This window comes from Amblyomma maculatum, chromosome 1 (assembly GCF_055883805.1).
Source record: "Amblyomma maculatum isolate TAMU_Amacu chromosome 1, ASM5588380v1, whole genome shotgun sequence".
Classification (NCBI taxonomy): Eukaryota; Metazoa; Arthropoda; class Arachnida; order Ixodida; family Ixodidae; genus Amblyomma; species Amblyomma maculatum.
This window is the reverse complement of record NC_139344.1, coordinates 49,991,628-50,016,291: the sequence shown is the minus strand read 5'-3', so window position 1 is coordinate 50,016,291 and position 24,664 is coordinate 49,991,628. Positions and strand designations below refer to the sequence as shown.

Here is a 24,664-nt window from a genome sequence, read left to right as displayed (position 1 = left end):
CTTCTCTTATCTTCGGCAGTACTGGCTGATTCTGGCGAAAACGTGGTCCCTCGACGTGAGGAAATCCGGCTTTTTTCGCACAGAACCGAAACAGCTCATTATAGGCACAAGGAAACTCGGTGGAAGCTAGCAGCATGCCTGTTGATGTGTTGCACTGACCGCGGCTCCATACTCGAACTGCCTTCTCTGTTGTGCCGTCCCACGCATTTCTTCCCCTTTTTTCCCCATCACAGGGAAAAAAAGATGGAAGCAGGGGTGTAGCTCCTGTTAAAACTGGTTAAGTTGCGAAAGCAGCAGCTGCGTGGCTACGCTTAGGATAGCTTAGGCTACGCGCTGAGCAGCGGCCGGGCTCTCCTCCTTAGTTGGTCGATTTTGGCCGCGTGCAGATATTGTTAAGGAAGGAGAGCACACACCACCAGAACGAACCCAGCTTAGCCTGAGCGTCGTCTTCTTCACAACACCACACCAGGACGTCGTCGTCGTCTCGATACTGCGCACCATAACAATATACAGCACACACACCGCTTCTACGCACAACCAACGGAGAGAGTGATGCATAGCTGCTGGGGTCCTGCACTGAGGACATCACCTTCCTGTATTTCCCCTCTCCCTTTCTCTTACAGAGAATAAACGTTTTTCAATCAATCAATCAATCAATGATGCACAGCTGGCGCCAGCTGTTGTTATTATGACGTCACTTCTCCGGCACCGGTGGAGCCCCCGAAGCGCGGCCGCGACGGCAGCTTCAACCCACCAGCTGCTGCCTCTGACGTCACGCGGCTCCTCGCGCATGCGCAGCTTGATCCACGCTGTGCAATCGACGACTAGCGGAGTGTTCCTTTCGCAACAATAACGGCCACGCTGTTTGTAAATACGGTCATCTTCCTTGCGCCATGCTCCGAAGCAGTGACGTAGAATAATAACGCATGCATTTCGAACAGAACGCAACTCTGCACACGTCATCAGCTGGCGTCGCATTTAACGCTTCATTTTACTTGGCGCGGAAAAAACCGCCGGATTTCATAGCGCATCAAGAATTTAAAAATAATTTTTTTTTTGTTTCAAAAATTGATGCGGCATCGCCTTGCGGACGGGTTCAAACTCCCCATGGAGTTTGAACCCGTGCACTTAAATACAAAAATTAAAGGTTTATTACTTTTCATTTACTATAGCTTGCAATTAGAGTAAATTTTCGTCCCCGGACCAGGACGAATTTTTCTTTAACTACGGAGCTTCTGAAAAAGCTGTATAGCTTTCCTTTGTAGCTGTATGGCTGCGCTTGGATGGATGCCAATGAGTAATTACTCTCTTATATAGTAGTTTTTGTAGAGAATTACGTCCTCCACGGCTGGAAATTCGCTTTGGAAAACATGTTTTCTTCTATTTTGAATTTCCCATTTTGAGAAATGTACAAAGGTGTTTGCTGAAACACCGGGGAAAGGAATCTTCACATACAAGCGACTGAGCAAATTTTGCGACAAGCGGCGCGAGGCGGAAATAAATTTGAAGCTACTCGGAACCTCGACGTCGCTGAGGTCTCTCGAGTCGCCAAGGCCGGTCGACACAAGATTTTGAGTCACCACGACAAAAATTGCAAGCGTCTAAGCGTGCACATCAAAGAGCCAACTAAGTTACATGCATTGATTATAAATTTACGACGAGCTAGAACCTTTAAAAGTTAATTAAAAAACATGTTAAAAACTAAAGAACTTCCCTGTGCTGATCACTGTCTCTTTTCTGGAAGGAAACCTCTAGATGTTCATAACCGTGAATAAAAGCCGATCGCTGTTTTATTGTCTTAAGGTAGTTTAGTGCACCCTAAGTTATCGCCGGTAGAGCAACATACATTTTGAATGGTCTGTTTTATTGTGTATTTCTTTACTGTGCGATTGCCCTTTGAGTCGCTGCAATGTTTCTAACTCTTCGAAGTAATGATCATCGTGTGCAGCATGTGATGTTTTCGATAGTTGCCTTATGTCTGTTCATACGGCTGATCTACTGGCGTTCACTGCGTGCACCATTTTCCCACTTCATCAAAGGTTTTTTCAAGGCTGTTTCATCCTGATAATCCTCCGAAGATTTTAATTTTTATCTTTGATTTTGTTTTTCGCATTCGAATTACCCATTGCTAGGTAGAGCCGGCATTTGTCAAAGTGATAATAGTTTATATAAAGTAAAAGGTCGCGGTGGTTTAATCATCAGATATTTTTGCAACGAAGAACACCAGTGAAACGGGCCCGTGATGCATACATTTCTCGTCAACGTTCTGAGACCGTCGGCGCAAAAGCCACTGGCAGGTGTGAAAAGCTCCCTCATTTCGTCCTTATATGATATGAGTTACGTTGAAAAAATTTCAAAAGCAAAGGGTCAGTCCGGGATTTGAACCAGGGATCTGTCGCCCCCAAAGCGAGAATTATACCCCTAGACCAACGGGCAGCTGCGCTCAAGCCGAATATAAAACCGCATTTGCGTAATAAGTTTAGGACAGGTTTTAAGGCTTCTCTTTGGTTTCGTTGCCACGCCGCCATTCGTCTTTCTATACTCCACTGCTGCTGTTGCGTGCTGATTAATATTCTAGAACTTCGTGCAACACTCAATTGAACGCCTTCGTAAGGTCAAACTGAATCATAGCAACTCGTTCTACGAAGGCGTCACAACATGCAAGAACATTCTTGCAATATGCACAATTGTTCGGTCGGTGCGACATTCTTGCAATATGCACAATTGTTCGGATGGTGCGGCCTTTAATACTGCATGTTTTACGTGGCCCCATAGCAACAATACCGAGCTTTTACGAGTCATCATCCGAGACATTATAAGCAAGGAATATAAGCAGGACAGACGCCACGGCTTAGAAGAATATGTAGCGATGATAGTGGCTACCTAAACGAACTACATTCATTGAAAGCAACACTAATCCAGAGGAACTATCCCGGTAACCCCCTTAATATGGCCCTCGAAAAAGCAAGCATTTTGAAACCGCAACGATGTGCTCACGAAACGACCAAAGGCCTACACTGAACGCCAGCCTTCTTTTGGAACTAAATACTGCAGTGCCCTTCCATACATAAACAATATTCTGCGGAAATACCATCCCATGCTAACGTGTAATGAACGCCTGAAGAAAATATTTCCGGAGGCACCAAGGGTAACGTACAAACGTAACGCAAATCTCAGAGATATTCTAGTGCATTCTAAACTCGACAACAAGCATCCAATACAACCACACCCTTGCTCTCGACCTAGATGTAAGACGTGCAGTCATATACAAATAGACACCACGGTTAACAGTAATGCAAGCGATTTCACTTTTCACATAAAATCATGCTTTAACTGCACATTTTCAAATGTTATCTACCTTCTAGAATGCTCCTTCTGTCATAAACAGTACATCGGAGAGACAGGGCAACCAATGAACATACGGCTTAATGAACATCGGGCAGACGCAGGCGAAAACCTCCCGAAAGCAGTTTCCCAGCATTTCAATCAGAAAGACCATAAGTTCGAAGAAATTAAATTATATATTCTCCAGTCAGGCTTTAAATCTGCAAGGGACAGAAAATGTACAGAGGCATATCTAATTCATAAATTTAGAACATTGAAACCAGCAGGAATAAATATATCTAAGGGAACGTTAGAATCCCTTAGGTACATATATTCCCTCTGCTTCATAACTATTCGGGAAAACAATCCCACATAGTGTTAATTGTACAGTTTATTCACAACGCATGTACACTCTATTCCCTTCCGCAATAGCATAACCTTACATGTTCCTCTAAACATATTTCCTCCTTATCGCTTGTTGCTTGAATTTGCCCTTATTTTTTATTATTATTTTTTTTTTCATTTCATTTGCGGTTCCCTGTGCGGTTATTATCCTGTGACTTTGTACTTCTCCCCCCCCCCCCCCACCCCCACACCTGTGCAGAAAGTTAAGAATTGTCCCCCTTAGATATGTGCCTTATCAGGGTCCTTCGCAAAGCCTGTCCCTTTGTAAGGTGTATCTGCACCAAACCCGCCTAAGTGGTGGCTAATCATTTACCCGATACTATAGTTTTTCCTGGTCCTGCCGCTTTTACTTCTTTTGCAGGTCACGGGATCTCTGGTTCCAGTTTGAGATACATAATTAAGATTATTTTTTTTTTCATGTCAGTTGTGGTTCACTGTGCGGTTATTATCTGTGACTTTGTACTCCCCCCCCCCCCCCCCCCCCTCCCTACCTTTTAAGAACTGTCCCCCTAGATATATTCCTTATCAGGGACCTTTGCATAGCCTGCTCCTTTGTAAGGTGTATCTCCACCAAACCCGCCTAAGTGGTGACTAATCATCTACCCGGTATTGTAGTTTTTCCTGGTACTGCCGATTTTACTTATTATGCAGGCCACAGAATCCCTGGTCTCAGGCTGATAAATACATACTGAAGATTTGTTTTCTTCACTTCATGGCCTACTTTCTTCTCACCCATCCTCCTCTCCCCACTCCTTCACACCTACATTCCCCTCCCCAGCTTTTCTTCTTCAGAAGCAAAAGCGTATTTAAACCCCTGCCAGTGATGATCGCTTTGCCCAGACGAAGACAAGTCCACTTGTCGAAACGTTGTGCGAACTGAGGCGTGCCCCATTTACCCTTGTTCAGTTCTTCTTCATACCGTGCAAACCATCTTCTTCCTCTCGATCTACGTGGCCCTACAAAGTCTTTTATAACATTTTGCACTCGTGGCAAGAATCTTCATAAACATTTGTGACGCTCGGACGATAAGCACCAACTGACAGCCGTTTAGCCTCGTCGTCCCCTTTAATGTTAAAACTACATGCACTGTTCTAAATTACGGTGTAATTTCCTTGCGTCATAAATTTCGGTAAAGCTGTAATAAAGAACCTCTGTGATTTCTTCTTTGAAACGCTTACAAAAGTCAGCACCTAAACCGTCAGGATAAGGAGATTTTCCAGTGCTCAACTCTTCAAACGCACTTTCAATTTCACTCGTGTTGATTGACACCTCCAGCCCTCTTTTACTTTCCACATCCAGTTTCGGCATGCGGGATAAGAGCGTGCTTCTGTCGTCGCCCAAACAATTCCCGGTACTGCTCAACAAAAGCTAACTGAATTATGTCAGTGCCATTCGTTATCTTATTTTTGTACTTTATTTTTTTTTTATTTCAGTCTGGAGTCGCATACATCAGTTCATCACTCAGCGAGTACTTTGTGGTGTTGTGCCGGTGGGGTTATCACACAGTAGCCCACCGTCAACAGGGTTGTGCCAAGGAGTTGGCAACGCAGCGCTCGTCACCCGTTTCGTGAACGAGGGCTGTCAGCTCCCTGGGCGGTAACGATGAATCCGAGTCGGCGTTGGTGAGATGAAGAAAATCTTTATACACTATTTACAGGCATTTAAACAACGAGTTCGGCTCTGGGGCCGAAAGCTAACATAGCCGTACGCGACTGTTCTCGCGCAGCGACGGCCGGGGAGATTCCGCCGCGTCCGCACTGTCAGGGGGCGAACTGTTCCCGATGGACGCTTGTGACGAACTCGCACTCGGAGTCTCGAACGGAAGCACTTGAGACTCCGTCGCCGAGAACCGTTGACGCTCAAAATGGTCCAATCCGACGGCAGCACTTTCGCAGGGCCAATGGGAGAGCTTGCTGCGCCCTCGCTTCAAATATGCCGCGGGGCGAGAAGGGTTTCACCGTCAGGGCCACGGCGCCGTGCTGTCTGGATGCTCAGCTCATGTTGAAACACGTCGCTTCTCTCCCTTTGGCACGGCTTGCCTCCAGTTCACTGGTGCTTTGCAGAGAAGTATCCGTATTTTGTGAAGGAGGCGTTAGCCGATGAAGTTTGACGTCCGGCTGAATTTCTGAGCGGCTTTGGCCAGGCACAACAGCACCCCCGCCATCAGACAATGCGCCGGGAAGACGAGCTGCTCGCATGTGGCTCGGATGCCGGGCGCGCTCGTTCGCCAAGAGACTAAGTCATGTTAGTACACATATATACACATGTGAAGGAAATATAAAGATAAAAGGAGAATATATACGTAGCAAAGAGGCAGTGGAAATGATGAGGGAGGTTCAGTGTTTTGGGAAGAGATATTGACGATGGGTATATTGGAAAACTGTAGACAGCCCGAGAACATTCCCGCCCCTTTCCGAACAAAATGTGTTGATAAACAACAACCACGCGTTCCTAGGGTGCAAAAACAAGCAATACCGTAAGATATGCAGATGTAAGATTTTGCGACTTCTTTCGAATATAATCGTCGTCCGAAAGACATCTTCGTGTTCACGAAGCCTTTCGCTACAGCTCGTTAACAGTCCAGAGACATTGAATTTGTTTTATAGCAATGAATCGTTCAGGTACCCCTCTTTTAGAATTTTTTACAACCGCTATATGAAGAATGGCACAAAATGCGTCGACGCTTGGCCTATAATGGCCGGGCACGACAACGCCAATTGTACCCGTCTGCTCCGTTTGCGGATTCTTGTTCGCGCATATGCAATTTGCTACTCGAATATTATTTTTTTTTTGGCTCCATTATCTCATGGATACTATTAGCATACGCACGTAAGGAAGTAGATTATATCAAAGGCCAAGCAATATATCTCTGCTTTCGTGACCTAGGTGCAGTGCGTCTAACTCGGTATGCAAGGGTCCTGAAAGACTGCATTCAGATCACAGCCTTAAATAAAAAAATACGAATCTCCACTTCGCAGCGCCTGCCACCTCTGCCATGTTATCTAGTCTCATGATGTCACACAGCTCTACGAACAGTCAGTCCACGGTGCTGTGCCGGTGGGCATTTACACAACGAGGTCGGCTCTGGGGCCGAAAGCAAACATAGCCATACGCGACAGTCCTCGCGCAGCTACGGCCGGGGAGATTCCGCCGCGTCCGCTCTCTCAGGAGGCGAACTGCTCCCGATGGACGCTAGTGACGAACTCACACTCGGAGTGTCGAACGGAAGCACTTCAGTCTCGGTAAACCGAGAAACCGTTGACGCTCAAATGGTACAATCCGACTGCAGCACTTTCGCAGGGCCAATATGCCGCGGGGCGAGAAGGGGTCCACCGCCAGGGCCACGGCGCCGAGCTGTCTGGATGCTCAGCTCATGTTCAAACACGTCGCTTCTCTCCCCTTGGCACAGCTCGCCTCCAGTGCACCGGTGCTTTGCACAGAAGTATTCGGACTTTGTGAAGGAGGCGTTCGCCGGAGAAGTTTGGCGTCCGGCTGAATTTCTGGGCGGCTTTGGCCGGGCACAACAACGGGCATGTCACCGGCCATCTGCCACTTGCCAGAGGAACGTCCATTATTTTCCGCTCACAATGTCAACGCCAGATGTTTTGGCTAATGAGGCCTTTAATGCTATGGCAATAAAATGTGTTGAAAGCAAGGCGTACAAGAGCACAAACACATTAAACGAAATGCATTAAACGGAAAATACACCATGTCTCACTCATTAAATCCTGGGACGTTCTTGGTGAATGCTTTAAAACAACAGGTCACCTGCAGTCAATGAAAAGGAAATATGGCCCCTCCTCTTGGAAGAGCAATGGTTTAAAAAGCGGTAGTGACTGGCCATACCGACAGAAGGAACACGGCGCACCAAATGATTATATCGACGCTGAAAACGAGGTATTTTAACAAAGCAAAGTTTTCATAGAATTTTATTAGAATAAGAATGCCTAAATGAAGCAAACAAATGTGTAAGTCGTCACAAACTTACTAAGCATGCCCATAGAAATATGCTTTATGGGTCGCTTCAAATGCTACTTTTTTCCTGTCGCGCGGACTCGGACTGACATAGTTTTGAAGCTAGGTTGCAAATACCCTATCACGAGAGAAATTTGCAACCATTTTTGCCGCATATTTAAATAACTAGTTCAAAAGGAGAGCGTCTTTTGTCCATTTTACTCGCGCTGGTCTGTGTTCATGAAAATTTTATATTTGTGCTGACTTCTTGGTCGGCAGTAGATAGATGGTATGCACAAAACTAAATAAAAGAATTAGGTAATTATGCTCCGCCTTAAGGGTACATGGCGCGACAGCAAGCGATCACTGATGCTAATTTTATTTATTATTTATTTGTTTTAAATTTATTTTCGCTTATAGCCGGCAGGGAGGTGACGCCAAAGATGATAATTGCAGTATGGCCACCAAAAAAGCCGCACAGCCGAAACCGATGTGTTTTCACGTTTCGAAAACTGTCATCATCGTCAGCAGCAGCATTAGCAGCATTTGGCGAGTTTCCTGTGGAGCATAATCTTTGGACCTCTTGCGGAACCCTTTGGACCCTTTGGGAACTCTGTGAGTCAGCTTACAGCAAGGTTTATTTTCAACCAAAAGGTCTTATTCCCAAATGTCACTCTCGCATTATTTCATGAAACGAGCAGACGAAAGTTCTCAATTCTAATTAAACTCAAGAATGTCTCCAGATAACTTCTGGGAGAGATGTCGGAAAGGTACAATGTCTAAATACGACCTCTTAATGTGTGAAATGGAAGATTATTGGCGTAGGGGTTGTCCAACGCCTTGGTCCTCGAGCGCCACTGGGTTCGGTCGCGTTCCCTCCCAGCGACACGTTTGCGACCGTAAAGAGGTGCTTGCTTCTTTTCGTCGTCTCTAACGAGACCTTTTGGTTGGAAAACTAGCCCTGCAGAGAAGCAGAGGTCCGGAAGTGGTCCCGCTTACAGCAGTGGCGATTATATGCTACAGATGTCGGACAAATGCCCAAACCACTTCCAAGCTGAAGTCGCTGCTCCGTTTTTCTCTGGCATTAGGCACCCATAAACACACAAGCCAAATTAAGCACATGGGGGTGGTTATTCTCGTAAGAGAAAAGAAAGCGCCACGGGGGGGCTAGATGCTACGGTCGCCTTCTAGCCCCGACGTGCCAGCCCTAGCAGACAGAGCTGTGACCCCCAACCCGCGGTGCGAGAAGTCGCCACTGCGGCGGGTTCGGGCCAGAGGGGACAAACACCGAGTTGCGTACTCGAACAAGAGTTTATTGCACTGCTCGAGTACACGGCAAGAGAATAGCAATTAAGAACAACCGCCGTGTAGCGAGCGAAAGCCGCGTACGGGGGTGCAATAACAACCACCTAATGGGGAAGCGCGCCAAGGAGGTGAGAGGAGGAGTCTTCTCACCTGACACAGCTTCTCGCTCGCATCCCGTTGCGGTAAGTGCTATACGGTCAGCGGGCGATTCTCGGTGACGGCGGTGGTCTCCTCGGCGGAAATCATGAACCGCGCGCTGCGCGCCCATTCGCCGAAGAACCCCGAGCGAGTTGCTACAGTCGCGCTCCTCGACACGGAACGGGAGAGGAGGTCTCCCGGTTACGCCGGCAGGAAAGAGGGAAGCCCGCGGCAGCGTCGCCGCAGTCCCGGGAGGCGGCGGGGGGTGGCCAGCGTGCCCTCTCCTCCGCCAACCTCTCTGCCAGCGCGCGTAATCACGCGTGTTAATTACGCGCGGGCGTTATAATGGAGGAAGGGGATTGTGAAGCCCCACAAGCATCAAAAGCCGTGTAACACAGTTTCGTTCCAGATTAACACATACAAAGTAAAGCGGTTCTCACATTATAGCTGTTGCCATGTCCAGTTCAGAGCTGCCATTTCACCTGCAGGCTTTGAAGAACTTATTGACTTATCTGGAGCTTGCAGTCGAACACCTCATTTAGTTCCTTTAAGGGAGCAGAAATGTAATTTTCTAATTTGTCTAGATGCTCGACGCGATGAGTAGGCTGCGTGGCCCACTGCTGCCACTTTTTCCGCTGCCAGATCTCATAACACCGCAAATTCCCCCTTCCCCATCGAATCCCCCGATTCATTGCTGGCCGTGAGGCCGGCGGGCGCCATTTCCTTTGCCGACACCTTTGTAAAATCTTCACCTTGCGCGCTCGACTCCGCTGGCTAGCTTTTAGACTGATACACAGGGAGTTAGCGTTAGCTACCAGAGTTAGGAAAAAAGGGTTCATCAGCATTATTCTCTGAAGCTTCACTGAACAACCTGCCATGCGGTGAAGGCGGCGGCTACCGCAGGAATTACTCGGGAAGTGGTTACCGTGGCGACAGGAGGTCCTGATGCTACCCAGAGGAATGTGCAACCTTAGTGTATTTGCCACGAAAACAACCTGGCGGTGGCCACCATGGAACGAGGAGGGTGAGGTGGAAAGTGAGGAGGTAGGAGGAGAGTAATTAAGGCTGCGCGCGAGGGCGCCGGGCGCCATGTTTTCGTTAAAGTGATTGCATGCGAGCTTCCTTAATTTGATTGTTTAACAGCATGAACCTCATGGATGCATGGCTTGTTTGGACAGGGTTAGCGATGATATCGGACTCTCCGGCGTGGCGTCGTGCCCGAAGAAGCAAGAGGATCAGTTGCGAGATGAGCAAGATCTTTATGGAAAGTCACAACAGGGGTATACAAGAGAAAAAAAAGAGCTCGCATGTTGGTATTAGCTCTGCATAGACCGTTTTACCTAAATCAAGCCATAAAGAAAAAAAAAATACTCTTTAGCTAGATTCATTGCGCCGGCCCACTGCTTCCGATACCGAGAGGCATGTGTGTTCGCACCCAGGCAGCACATTTCATCGGCCCAATAATGGGGATTGATTGGGGATTACTGGCCCACAAGTGGCCCAATGGTGCCATTGAGCTACCAATAATGTGCAGCCACGCTATACCATAATCATTATTGGCCCAGTGAACTTCACCCATATCCGTTATTGGCATTCAACCGGCTAAGAGCGGTCAATAATGCCCATTCATATTGAACAGTTTGCCATTATTGTATACACAATGAGGCAGCCTGGTCATTATTGGCCAACCAGCTGCAATTGTTTGCCAATATCTTCCACACCATGGTATAACCTGGTAAATATTGTCCGGTCAATAACAACGGCTTCTCAATATTGAATATATCTAGGCATACAGTGGTAAATAATGTCCAACCAACTTTGGCGGCTTCCTAACATTGTAATATCTTGGTTTCTAGTGGTCGATATTGTCTAATGAGCCTTGATGGCTGACCAGCATTGCACATATCATGGCATAGCTTGGCTAATATTGTCCGGCCGTTATGGTTGCCTCGTCAACATTGAATATATCTTGGCATACATTGGTCAACATTGCCCCACCAGCTTTGGTGGCATCCTAACATTGTATATATCTTGTATTATAGCGGTCAATATTGCCTAATGAGGTCTGATGGCTGGCCAGCATTGCATATATAATGGCATAAATAGGTTAATATTGTCCGGCCATTGTGGTTGTCTTGTCAGCAATAAATAAATCATGGTATATATTGGTCAATAGTGATCCGCCTGTCATGGCGGCCTGCCAACAATGTATACATATGCATATATTGTTCAATATTGTTCGATGGACTGTGATGGCTAGCCAGCATTGCACCCTAATGGCATAGGTTGGGCAATAATGTTCTACCAATATGGATGGCTTGTCAACATTGCATATATCTTGACATAGATTGGTCAATATTGTCCCATCAGCTTTGATGGCATCCCAACATTGTATATATCATGGTTTCTAGTGGTCGATATTGTCTAACGAGCTTTGATGGCTGGCCACCTTTGCACATTTCAGGCTGCGGCGGCGCTAAAAAAACAGTAGAAGCAGCTCTGACCGACAGAGACATTTCTAATACTTGCATCTCAATATGACAGTGTGTTTGGGCTAATTTCGTCGCAACTAAATTTTTCGCTGTCCCGGACGTCAGTTTACGTTCAACTGTAGAAGATATTCATATGCCATACGTAATTTGGGCCACCATATATATAATGTTTATTGGGATTAATGTATAGATTGTCCTAAAATTGTTTGACTGAGTTGACCAGACAAAATGAACAGAAGTGCCCATCACGGAAAATGTAGAATATATTTTTCTGAGTACATTTTTCGTGATTCGCTAATTGTTGTGGATGATCTGCGATTATACTTGACAATTTTGGTAGAGAACTCTTTTATTTACGACTTTAGGCACGATTAATTGTTATGTAAAATTCTGCATATAATATCTTCGAGACAATTCCTGCAGACTAGAGGCCCGGATGTCGATCACGCGTGGACGTAGCTAACACAGATAGCGTTCCAAACTTTAGCCAAGTGTTGAAAAAATTCTGACAGCACGTGGAATCTACACTGCAGAAATTAGCGAAAGCGAGATTAATGCTACTGCATACGGTGCATTACGTATCATTATCGTTATCAACTAAACGCAGCGTCATTACCATTGATTCTGTCATCATTGTCATTTTCACTAATTGCAGCGTCATTCTCGTCGCTATCCTCACGGTAGACAATGAGAATTACGTATGGTGCTAGTTTCGCGATCCAGGGTTTAGCGCAGTTGGTTAAAGCGTTAACTAGGCTAGGAATTCGATTCCCGGTGGAGACGATTTGTTTTTCTGATCTCGTCAAATCAGGATGATTGAAAGTGATTGACACATCAATGCACAGATCCGATGCACAGATATATCCATACACAGATCTCGAACACATCTCGCGCACAACTCTCGCGCACGGGATTTCGTTCCATGGGCCTATTTATACGCATACGAGTACAAGCATATGCGCGCGCTCGAGCACACATCTGATCTGACAAGCAAATGTTTAATAGATGCGTGTCCGCGAAAAAAATCCTGCGCAGTCAAGAAACGCAAGGTACTCAAATGCAAAGAACGCAACAGAACGTGTGTGTCGCTTGAACAAACATCAGGGGTTACGTTTGGATAGTAAACGCAGAAACGATCGAATATATCCGGTGAAAACAGATCCTATAAACGTTTGTCCATGATTGGAAACACGCACGCGTAGCATCATTATTTCCGCCTTTTTTTTTTTACGTGATGGAAAGAAACCCAACATGTTCAAGCTAAGCAGAGGTGGGAGAGATCGATCGCGCTAGCCAATCAAACACGCACTGCATGATTCGCCATTACCCTAGCTGTTTCCGGCATTCAGCATAAGCACCGACTATACCACGCCTCAGTACTAGCTGTTCTTATAGACAGATATGTTGGGCTGCTTTCAGGGCCTTCGAGTTCTAATATCTACTAAACACAAATTTGTACTGTGCTCTTTTGCGCTCTGCTGCGGGCTTCAGCAACAAAGACTGAACGACTTTGGCCATCGGTGCAGCAGCGCATAAAATATTTCAGCTCAAAGAAAAAATACAAGCAACATATATTCTACGTTATGTCTAGCTAATTCACTTGACAAGAAAACAAATCTGAACTGTCCTGGAATGGTTCGTATTCTAATGCGACGTAAATCGCACACTGCCAAAAAGTAGTGTACATGTAAAAGATAATAAAAAAAATCGACAGCACTGCATGGGGCAAGGCAAAGGAAAAAAAATAAAAATTTAAAACAATTACCTACAGTGTAATGAATGCGCGCACATGTGTCGCCAGCATATATGGTAACAAAATTGAAATTGCATAATAACGATGTTTTTTACGGAAGTTATTTTTGTTCGAAAGCTGTAATATATGGCTCATAATGATGCATTTGACCTCAGCGTTTGACAGCGCTCTCCTAAGCATTGTTCAGAAACTATTCTTCAAACATTCATTGCCTTGTTATCCAACAATGTAATCACCGCACCGAAGGCGTTTCCCTTCAGAGAACTAAATAATTCTATCCCGTCATGTCAACCAGGCAGCTAATAGCAATTCATATATATTGAAAGTAATGCGAGTGCGTTACTTTAGCAGTTTTGGGGCATTTTTAGAGAACACCACTCTCGAAGAATTTAACACATGATTGAGAATTAGGGTTCCTTTGTGAAATATTCTGCCGCTTTCACAAGTGCTGCTTCCGCGGGCTGAAAGATGATTATACCGCGCTTCTTTCTGAGGACAACCTTGTCCCAAGTTAGTAGATATAGTTTCAATGTTGACCCTTGCTTTCTTTCTATTTTTTCTTTACTGCAAATTTAGTTCTTCAGATCTTAGCTCGTCGAGTATTTTGTATTTCTTGATATGCCCACGCTTAGTTCTACGCGGATTTTTTCTTGCTCTAAATGTCCACCTGATTTGAAAAAAAAAAAAAAGAATAACATGGGAATTTTTAACCTTGAAGTGCTCGTAGTTATGGTCGTTTTCGCTTTTCTTTTCCTTAATAGGAATACAGCAAGTATACGGGCTGTTGAATCGCTCAGTTGCGCGTGATGACGTTTCAAGAGCATTCCGTCATGAACAGCGACCTGTGTGCCATCTTTAATAAAAAAAGATATGTCCATTCGTTCGAACCGAGGACGATTCCGTGAAAACTGAAGATTGTTTTACGTATGTGATTATTATTTGAAACTATGAGGTAAAACGTATTTTGCATTAACAAAAAAAAAATATAACGAAATTATCATTCCACTGAAAATGTTACCGAGCCAACAGTCGAGGCGACCAAAGAGTTCCGAACGCACTCCTCGTTGTTTTAGCGAAGCCAAGGGTAAAACTGCGCATTCCTCCTCACACGCTTGGCGCAAAGAACATATGGTTTTCATTCTCTCGTCCTTTTGTCGCCTCTCCGCCCGAGGGCCTTGACTAAAGCAAATTCTCAAACCGTTTTCAACTTCCCGTCTTGTAGCCTTTTCTCCCCGTAAAGCAGTCATCGCGGAGGGGCAGCGACCTTCACTACCCTCTCTTTCCTCCCGGCTAGGCAGGCGTTGCTCACAATGCCCCCCACTCTACTCCTCCTCACTCTTCCCTTCCTTCCCGCCAACTTTCCTGGCCGGCAGCCTTCTGGGCTCACGTGGTCCTGCGGGACCTGTTTCATTTCTCTCACCCCCTTTCGAGCTTTATGCCTACTCTTTCGACAGATCTCAAGCAAAAAAAAAAAAAAAAAAAAAAAAGAGGGAGAGAAAACACAACCATCTTCTGCCCTCTTCCAACCATGCCTCAAAACTCGACACAAGCCGCTGATTCAGAGGCGTCTGGTCGGCCACACAATCCCCACCCGCTCGAGCCGCTCGAGCTCCCGCAGCTTTGGACAGCAGAACCGAAAAACCAAGCCTTGTGAAAGTTCCGACTCGTCTTAATGGCCATGCCTGAAAGAGGATATTTGTGAGTACCACCAGCATTTTAAGTTGTTTGTTCACAACTCAGCTCTCTGAGATTATTTCTTGCTTTGTCTCCTTGTAAGATCGCTACTTTTTCTTACCAGGTGTATAAAGCATCAGATCCCTGGGATGTACTTTGCGTGGCAGCATTCATTTTGGATTGTTGCAACTGAGGTCTGCAAATCTGCGCTAGCCGTATGGTAAGATACTTTTTTTTTTTGCATTATTTGGTGCAGTATGTTGTCAGCCTTGATCATCATGTCAATAACCGATATGCTTGCGAGAACGGAAAGTCATTTATTTCGACCGCACCACGCCAGTCAGTTCTGAACTGTATTTTCAGCGCACTATTTTGTATGCATAAACTCTGGTCATAATGACAAAATTTACGGCGCAGAGGTGGCCAATTTGTATTGCAAAAGAAAAACGTGGTCCTGTAAAACATGACGCATGTTTTGTGTGATTTTCAGGTTACAACTTCATCGCGCGTGTGTTGTGTGTCTGAAGTGGTCAGTCTCTTTTACAAACTGTATACAAAACTCAGAGTTAAGTCTAGCTTTCTGGGACATGATTTTTAGTTGCGAGCGAATATTTAATATTGTAGTTTGTCGTTATGAATGCGCTATTGGAATGGTCTAAACGACGCGTAGCTTATTCACGTGTTTGATCTTTCTCTTGCGCTAATTCCGAGTAGTAGAAGTGTCATAAAATAGCCGCTTAAAATAGGTTATTTACAGTTGCTACCATAGTTCTTATACCTTACCACACGTACAAACTTGTTCCCACAACAAACGTGATGCTAAGCTACGGATTTCATTATTTTTTTCAATTTGAGTATATCGTACAAACCCCAAAGCATCTGTGTCGTACGTTGTTTTGGCTGCAGCTTTGACAACTTTTAAAACGATCTGTTTGCAGTAATGATGCGGTGCACACTAAATTTAGCAGCCGCGGTCGGAGTGCGACTGCCATTTTTTGTGACTGTTTTTTCCTTTGTAGTTTCTTTTTAGTTCTTGCGGCAATCTATTCAAAGGAAAGCTATTGATTTGAAGCTTCCAGTTATGACGACGTCTTTCTTCTACAGGTGTTCGATCACAAAGGCACTACAAGTATAAGGGGGCAAGCACTGACTACCGTTTAACGAATAGATAACGGCAAATGTCATTTTGTTTTATGTTTCCAGCGTCAACAACACATCCACGTGGGAAGCCGTGCACTGCCAGATGTCGCAACCAATGTAACCAAGTTAATATGGCCGGCCTCACTGAGCATGCAGCTTATTTCAACCTGAGTAAATCAGACAAGAAAGTTGCCTGAGGGCCAACAGGTAGTGCTTTATTTTGCATTTTTACTCCACGGTCTAGCTGCACTTCCACTTTCCAAAAGTTTTCTGTCTTAATGGGATTTATGAATGTTGCTTTTATTTCCAGGTGCCATCTGCGAAAGGAAATACATTGTTATGCACGCTGCTCAAGTCCATATCTTTCAAGGCTGCATGGAGCTGCTGCCCCTACAACCGACCACAAAGGAAGCTGCGATGAACGCAGCGCCTTCCTCCAACCTGGGACCTGAGAACACCTTGCCAAGGGATGCAAAGACAGGAGGAGCAGTCTAAGAGTTCTGCCTAAATGTTTCCATGCCCTGTAACACGTGCACACCTAATAAATCACCATGCAGTGAACCTTTCAGCTGTATTATTTTCTGTGCATGGATATTCTCAGCATGCTTTATTTAAATGAAAAGCTGCATGAAAAATATCTTCACTGCATAAGTAGGGGATGGCTTTGCAGGTGCCTATTAGTCATAGCACGAAAAAGCAACTAGCCGGATTGCCAATTGCTCCGGCTGGATGCCAATAATGCAAAACCACTGGGCAAGATTGGATTGGAAATATTGGGTAGCCGATAAATCTGGCTGGATGCCAGTTGTGAATATCCAGTGAATAAGCATGGATACAAGATATTGGATGGCCAGTGAGCTTGGCGGGATGGCCGTGATATAACAACCAGTGAGTGAGCTTGGGTGGAAGGTATTGAGTAGCCATTGAGTGCCGTTGAATGCCAGTAAACAAGGTAGTATGCCAATACTGGTTTTGATAGGAGAGCCGATCAAATTGGTTGGCATATATCTTGGCTCTTTGTGCGCCCCAATCAGACGCCAATATTGACCAATATTGGGACCAATATATCCCAATATTGGACCATTGGCGGTCCATTGACGGCGTGCTGCTTGGGCACGCTTTATGCATGGCAGAGCGGCCTTGCCTCTCAGTATCTTGGCGTTTAAAAGACTTAAATCCCTTCATTAGTGCCATTGTTGGTGGTAGTGTCATTGGGACAGCAAGTAATGCGTGATTGTGGACTACCCAAATAATCAAAGAATCGAAGGTTGATTGCCGAGAGCGTATGCTGGAAGCATGCAACGACAGCGCGCGCTCTTTCTTACGGCCTTCTCAATCGCCGCGGGAACAATGGGAACTTTTCTCCTTGAATTACGCTCTCCGCCGCCGCAAGGGGTGCGACCTGCTCACTGTTCGCTCCGCATCTGCTTCAGCGGCGGCGAGTGGCTTTTGCATGGTTTCGCGCTGTCGCTCGCTTGTTTCGTGGTAAGTGCAGCCCCGAAATGAAAGGGCACAGCAGGCAGATGCTGCAGCGGCATGTCGTGAGCGTACTACACACGTGAACAGAGTCTTTATATAAGAAACACTGTCGCTCAGCAAACGTTCGACAAGCATATGACATTCATTGAGGCATGGTAGCTACTGTTGTCCATTTTATTCCAAATTTTCCTCAAGCCTGCACAAGACTAGCAAAAAAACAAACAAACAATGAGCACACATCGAAGCTTCTTCAAGGCTGACATTACAGCAACTCCTCTGCAACAGCAAAACCGTCTTTCAGCGTTAGATTGGAAACCATCCATATATAGCGCCGAATATGAAAATAATTTCATCAAAATGTAATGTAAGTTGCATAATGCTTGCATGATATAAAGTATTAGTTTAATAGTCAAAGTAAAGACTGTAAGTTTGAAGTTATTTTCAAAAGTGCGAAGGCTTGGGGACTAGATGGTCTTCCCTGTACAGCAGGTGTTCTTGCTGTTTCTTCCGCTGCCTTCGCTCGTACCGAGTGGTGTTGGTGACCACCGCTGCGTCCGTGGCTCAGTGACACATTGCGGTGCGGAGATGACGACTTCTCTTCTCGGAATGTACACGTTTATTTACACCTTTTTACAACTTAGTATTTACAATAATGTCGTCGGGTGCGACATCAAACAGAGGGTTAACTGCAGCTGGTGAACGATCCGAGGTCAGAGGCTAGCAGAATCAGGCCTTGGCCTCCTGCTACACTTTAGGCCGGAGTCCCTTGAGACCTCCGTCAGCCTAGCCTCCCTCCTCGAACAACCCGTCTGTTCTCGACTCTCGTCCGAGCCCAACTCTACTCCGAGCCCAACTCTGCTCCGCGCCAAACTCTGCTCCGAGCCCAACTGTCTTCCAAGCCCCACTGTCTCTCCTCGCTTTCTTAGCGTTACCCAAAATTCCAGTTTATTCCGTTGACCAATCAACGTACGCCACTCTGTGGCCAATAACATGCGGTCCTTTAAAATGGGCTGGCCAATCATTGTGCCACATATACCCTCTCCAACGCATGTCAAATAAAACACACACAAAGCACGCACTAAGCGGCGAGTGGTTGCGCGCACACAAACACATACATCTGCAACTTCTCCCTCTCCAAAATCCTCCCACGCAAGAGGCGCCAAACAGTCGCAAAGACAAACGGCTTCGACGGTTACACTTCCGAAAATACATAAAAACACACACGCAGACCTCAGGCCAACACATTCCGATCCCTGCCCTTGGCCGGTTGCGCGCGGGCGGTGGATTCAAAGGGACACACAGGCGACTTCCCGGGAAGGCGTGTCAACAGCGCGTTCTCCCAAGGCCTGTGTTACGCCGCGTTTCGGGATTTATGGCCTCCACGCCCTCTCCACTCGAACGGGAGACACAGCAGTTAGCGCCGAACCCACAACCGCTGCGCTTAAGCTGTGCGCTCTAACTGCACTGTTCTGCCTCCCTCGCGGCACGGGACGGAGAGAGCCGGCGGCGTCGCCCGCTGCCATGTGTTCTGGGCTCACTTCCGAGAAGCGGTCGCCCGCGCGACCGTCATAAATCTACCCGCGTCAAGCTGCCCCTTGACCTCGGTCGCCCCTTCGGAATCTCGCTTCTGTGCGAAGCCCGCAAACTTAACTCCTCTCCATCGAGAATGTTGCGCGTACACTTGCTGTACGCTCAACATAAAACTCCTCTAACGGGGGGGGGGGGAAAGGGGGGGCATTCTGGTTTGGCGTACACCAAACAAACCAGAAACAAACGCAGCATGCAAACAATAGTGCAACACTCCGTACAGAGCGTGCGCGCCCTGAATGACAATGACTCGCAAACGGTAACTAGACCATACGCCATACAAGGCAACACAGCTTGGCATACATATCACCAATTCAAGCAATAAACACTCCATAATCAAGCACAAAGCAGAAGTTCACACAAGACACCTAGTCCCGCACAGGAATGACTGTCCACTCCGTGCTCAAAGTCCCTTGGACGAATCAACGTTCCCCCACTCCCAATCACTGCCTCAGCGCGTGGTCGAGCCACAGGGGATCTTTACGCCTCTTACAACTGGCAGTGGCAGAGTGGGTGAAGACTGTGAACATTGCTCGGCGCTTACCACCGGGATCAAACGGCTGGACGGCTCGCATGGCACAGACGAGCCGCAGCATGCAAGCTAATCGCACGCGCCCTGCTTTCTGGCTGTGTCGCTCTCCTGCATCAGATAAGACGCTAGCTTCCTGCGTGCACGACACACGCGCTTCCTGTGAAGCCCGAACAAGAATGCACCCAAAAGGTGCGCGTGAAACTATCGTGCCTGGCTCAAGAAGCCCATTCTTAGGAGGCTCCGCCTTAGCGATCCTTCCCTTCCGCAGATGCGCCCCGAGGTCCCAACGCTGGTCGTGGTCCATCGCTACTTGTGGCGATATTACTTCGCTCTTTTCAACGCGTGGGACGCAATTTCCGTCACCATCGCTCAGACCATGCCTCAGGCTGCGCTCATCTGGATCTTCACACGACCCCGTGTTTTCCGGGTCGGGATCGCCTTGTCTATCCAGCTGTGCGGCTGCAGGCTCCTCGGACGCTACTACTGGTGTAGCGATCACTGTTTCGACTGTCGCGCTCTCGACACAGCCTGCCTGACACTCTGCCGCTTCGGTCGGGAACAAAGGTTCAGCGCTCGCGCCAACCAAGCATTTCGCGTCTTTGATCTCATTCGCGTCATGGTGAGTACATTCGGCTACTTCGCCAGGCTCAACCTGCCCATTTTGATCGGTGACATTCAATGTCGCAGGTGCCTCCGTAGAGCACACCTCTACCTTAGGGATAGGAGACTGCTCCTTTCTCTCAACATTTGTGGTTGGTTCCACAACTCGAGGTCCCTCGACGTCAACTGCAACTTCTCTCTCAGCAGCAGCGCAAACCACAACACTCTCCGCAGGAATCTGGCATTCCTCTTTTATGTTCTCAGCAAGAACGGACGCAATGCCGCTGCTGCTACTCTCCTCGCCGGCCGCCTCGATCAGCGTTTGATCAGGGCAATTTACGCTAGTGTGTGCCTGAATCTGCACCGGCTCCGATAGCTTACGCGCTGCTCTCCGTGAGCACTCCTCCTCGAGCCTTTTCCTTTCCTGCCTTAGCTCTTCCTTGGCTATGGCTGTCTCCCGCAGGCGTTCGTGGATCTGCGCTACTCTTTTCTCCCTTCTCTCCCTTTCCTCTTTTTCCTTAATTCGCTCAGCCTCTGACCTCGGCGCATACCAAGCGTCGTATGCACAGTCATAATCACTCCACCAACAAAAGGCAGCCAATTGTGCGCTATTTTACGTTAACCCTGCGACTCATGCGCATACGCCGAGGCAAGTAAAGTGAGAGCGGAGAAACTCACTCAATTGTCGGGCTGTCAACCACGGAGCTTGCGAAGTTCCCACACGCAGGTGCCGCACAGAACGGGGTCCGTCGTCTCGTTGTCACGGCGCTCCGCTCACTTTCTCCGTAGCCTCTCGCTCGCCGGCGCTGTCGTGAATGAAGCCTCTCACTTGGATGTCGCCTCACTGTCGCTGCCTCTCTGGGCCGGTAGCGTCGATTCCGGGGAACCTCAACATCAAACTTCTACCTGGTCAGCCTTGGCTCCCCGAGGTAGTGCGCCACCCTCCGTGTATGTCAGTCCGAGGCGTCGTCAATCTCTCGCCACTCCGCAGGAAGTCGCTGGGCCGATCCTGTCGACTGCGCCAGTTATTTTCAAAAGTGCGAAGGCTTGGGAACTAGATGGTCTTCCCTGTACAGCAGGTGTTCTTGCTGTTTCTTCCGCTGCCTTCGCTCGTACCGAGTGGTGTTGGTGACCACCGCTGCGTCCGTGGCTCAGTGACAAGTTGCGGTGCGGAGATGACGACTCCTCTTCTCGGACTGTACACGTTTATTTACACCTTTTTACAACTTAGTATTTACAATAATGTTGTCGGGTGCGACATCAAACAGAGGGTTAACTGCAGCTGGTGAACGATCAGAGGTCAGAGGCTAGCAGAATCAGGCCTTGGCCTCCTGCTACACTTTAGGCCGGAGTCCCTTGAGACCTCCGTCAGCCTAGCCTCCCTCCTCGAACAACCCGTCTGTTCTCGACTCTCGTCCGAGCCCAACTCTACTCCGAGCCCAACTCTGCTCCGCGCCAAACTCTGCTCCGAGCCCAACTGTCTTCCAAGCCCCACTGTCTCTCCTCGCTTTCTTAGCGTTACCCAAAATTCCAGTTTATTCCGTTGACCAATCAACGTACGCCACTCTGTGGCCAATAACATGCGGTCCTTTAAAATGGGCTGGCCAATCATTGTGCCACATATACCCTCTCCAACGCATGTCAAATAAAACACACACAAAGCACGCACTAAGCGGCGAGTGGTTGCGCGCACACAAACACATACATCTGCAACTTCTCCCTCTCCAAAATCCTCCCACGCAAGAGGCGCCAAACAGTCGCAAAGACAAACGGCTTCGACGGTTACACTTCCGAAAATACATAAAAACACACACGCAGACCTCAGGCCAACACATTCCGATCCCTGCCCTTGGCCGGTTGCGCGCGGGCGGTGGATTCAAAGGGACACACAGGCGACTTCCCGGGAAGGCGTGTCAACAGCGCGTTCTCCCAAGGCCTGTGTTACGCCGCGCTTCGGGATTTATGGCCTCCACGCCCTCTCCACTCGAACGGGAGACACAGCAGTTAGCGCCGAACCCACAACCGCTGCGCTTAAGCTGTGCGCTCTAACTGCACTGTTCTGCCTCCCTCGCGGCACGGGACGGAGAGAGCCGGCGGCGTCGCCCGCTGCCATGTGTTCTGGGCTCACTTCCGAGAAGCGGTCGCCCGCGCGACCGTCATAAATCTACCCGCGTCAAGCTGCCCCTTGACCTCGGTCGCCCCTTCGGAATCTCGCTTCTGTGCGAAGCCCGCAAACTTAACTCCTCCCCATCGAGAATGTTGCGCGTACACTTGCTGTACGCTCAACATAAAACTCCTCTAACGGGGGGGGGGGGGGGGGGAAAGGGGGGGCATTCTGGTTTGGCGTACACCAAACAAACCAGAAACAAACGCAGCATGCAAACAATAGTGCAACACTCCGTACAGAGCGTGCGCGCCCTGAATGACAATGCTCCGTGTGCACACTCGCAAACGGTAACTAGACCATACGCCATACAAGGCAACACAGCTTGGCATACATATCACCAATTCAAGCAATAAACACTCCATAATCAAGCACAAAGCAGAAGTTCACACAAGACACATAGTCCCGCACAGGAATGACTGTCCACTCCGTGCTCAAAGTCCCTTGGACGAATCAACGTTCCCCCACTCCCAATCACTGCCTCAGCGCGTGGTCGAGCCACAGGGAATCTTTACGCCTCTTACAACTGGCAGTGGCAGAGTGGGTGAAGACTGTGAACATTGCTCGGCGCTTACCACCGGGATCAAACGGCTGGACGGCTCACATGGCACAGACGAGCCGCAGCATGCAAGCGAATCGCACGCGCCCTGCTTTCTGGCTGTGTCGCTCTCCTGCATCAGATAAGACGCCAGCTTCCTGCGTGCACGACACATGCGCTTCCTGTGAAGCCCGAACAAGAATGCACCCAAAAGGTGCGCGTGAAACTATCGTGCCTGGCTCAAGAAGCCCATTCTTAGGAGGCTCCGCCTTAGCGATCCTTCCCTTCCGCAGATGCGCCCCTAGGTCCCAACGCTGGTCGTGGTCCATCGCTACTTGTGGCGATATTACTTCGCTCTTTTCAACGCGTGGGACGCAATTTCCGTCACCATCGCTCAGACCATGCCTCAGGCTGCGCTCATCTGGATCTTCACACGACCCCGTGTTTTCCGGGTCGGGATCGCCTTGTCTAACCAGCTGTGCGGCTGCAGGCTCCTCGGACGCTACTACTGGTGTAGCGATCACTGTTTCGACTGTCGCGCTCTCGACACAGCCTGCCTGACACTCTGCCGCTTCGGTCGGGAACAAAGGTTCAGCGCTCGCGCCAACCAAGCATTTCGCGTCTTTGCTCTCATTCGCGTCATGGTGAGCACATTCGGCTACTTCGCCAGGCTCAACCTGCCCATTTTGATCGGTGACATTCAATGTCGCAGGTGCCTCCGTAGAGCACACCTCTACCTTAGGGATAGGAGACTGCTCCTTTCTCTCAACATTTGTGGTTGGTTCCACAACTCGAGGTCCCTCGACGTCAACTGCAACTTCTCTCTCAGCAGCAGCGCAAACCACAACACTCTCCGCAGGAATCTGGCATTCCTCTTTTATGTTCTCAGCAAGAACGGACGCAATGCCGCTGCTGCTACTCTCCTCACCGGCCGCCTCGATCAGCGTTTGATCAGGGCAATTTACGCTAGTGTGCGCCTGAATCTGCACCGGCTCCGATAGCTTACGCGCTGCTCTCCGTGAGCACTCCTCCTCGAGCCTTTTCCTTTCCTGCCTTAGCTCTTCCTTGGCTATGGCTGTCTCCCGCAGGCGTTCGTGGATCTGCGCTACTCTTTTCTCCCTTCTCTCCCTTTCCTATTTTTCCTTAATTCGCTCAGCCTCTGACCTCGGCGCATACCAAGCGTCGTATGCACAGTCATAATCACTCCACCAACAAAAGGCAGCCAATTGTGCGCTATTTTACGTTAACCCTGCGACTCATGCGCATACGCCGAGGCAAGTAAAGTGAGAGCGGAGAAACTCACTCAATTGTCGGGCTGTCAACCACGGAGCTTGCGAAGTTCCCACACGCAGGTGCCGCACAGAACGGGGTCCGTCGTCGCGTTGTCACGGCACTCCGCTCAATTTCTCCGTAGCCTCTCGGTCGCCGGCGCTGTCTTGAATGAAGCCTTGGCTTCTGAGGCCTCTCACTTGGATGTCGCCTCACTGTCGCTGCCTCTCTGGGCCGGTAGCGTCGATTCCGGGGAACCTCAACATCAAACTTCTACCTGGTCAGCCTTGGCTCACCGAGGTAGTGCGCC

General features: G+C 48.2%; 1 long non-coding RNA gene across 1 annotated transcript; it reads left to right on the top strand.

Moving 5' to 3' along the window:
- Nucleotides 1–15,044: 15,044 nt before the first annotated feature.
- Nucleotides 15,045–16,586, top strand: LOC146202340 (uncharacterized). The gene is made up of 3 exons (XR_014702090.1): nt 15,045–15,265; nt 16,249–16,392; nt 16,496–16,586. It is a non-coding gene; the product is annotated as an uncharacterized LOC146202340 (long non-coding RNA).
- The last annotated feature ends 8,078 nt before the right edge of the window (nt 16,587–24,664 follow it).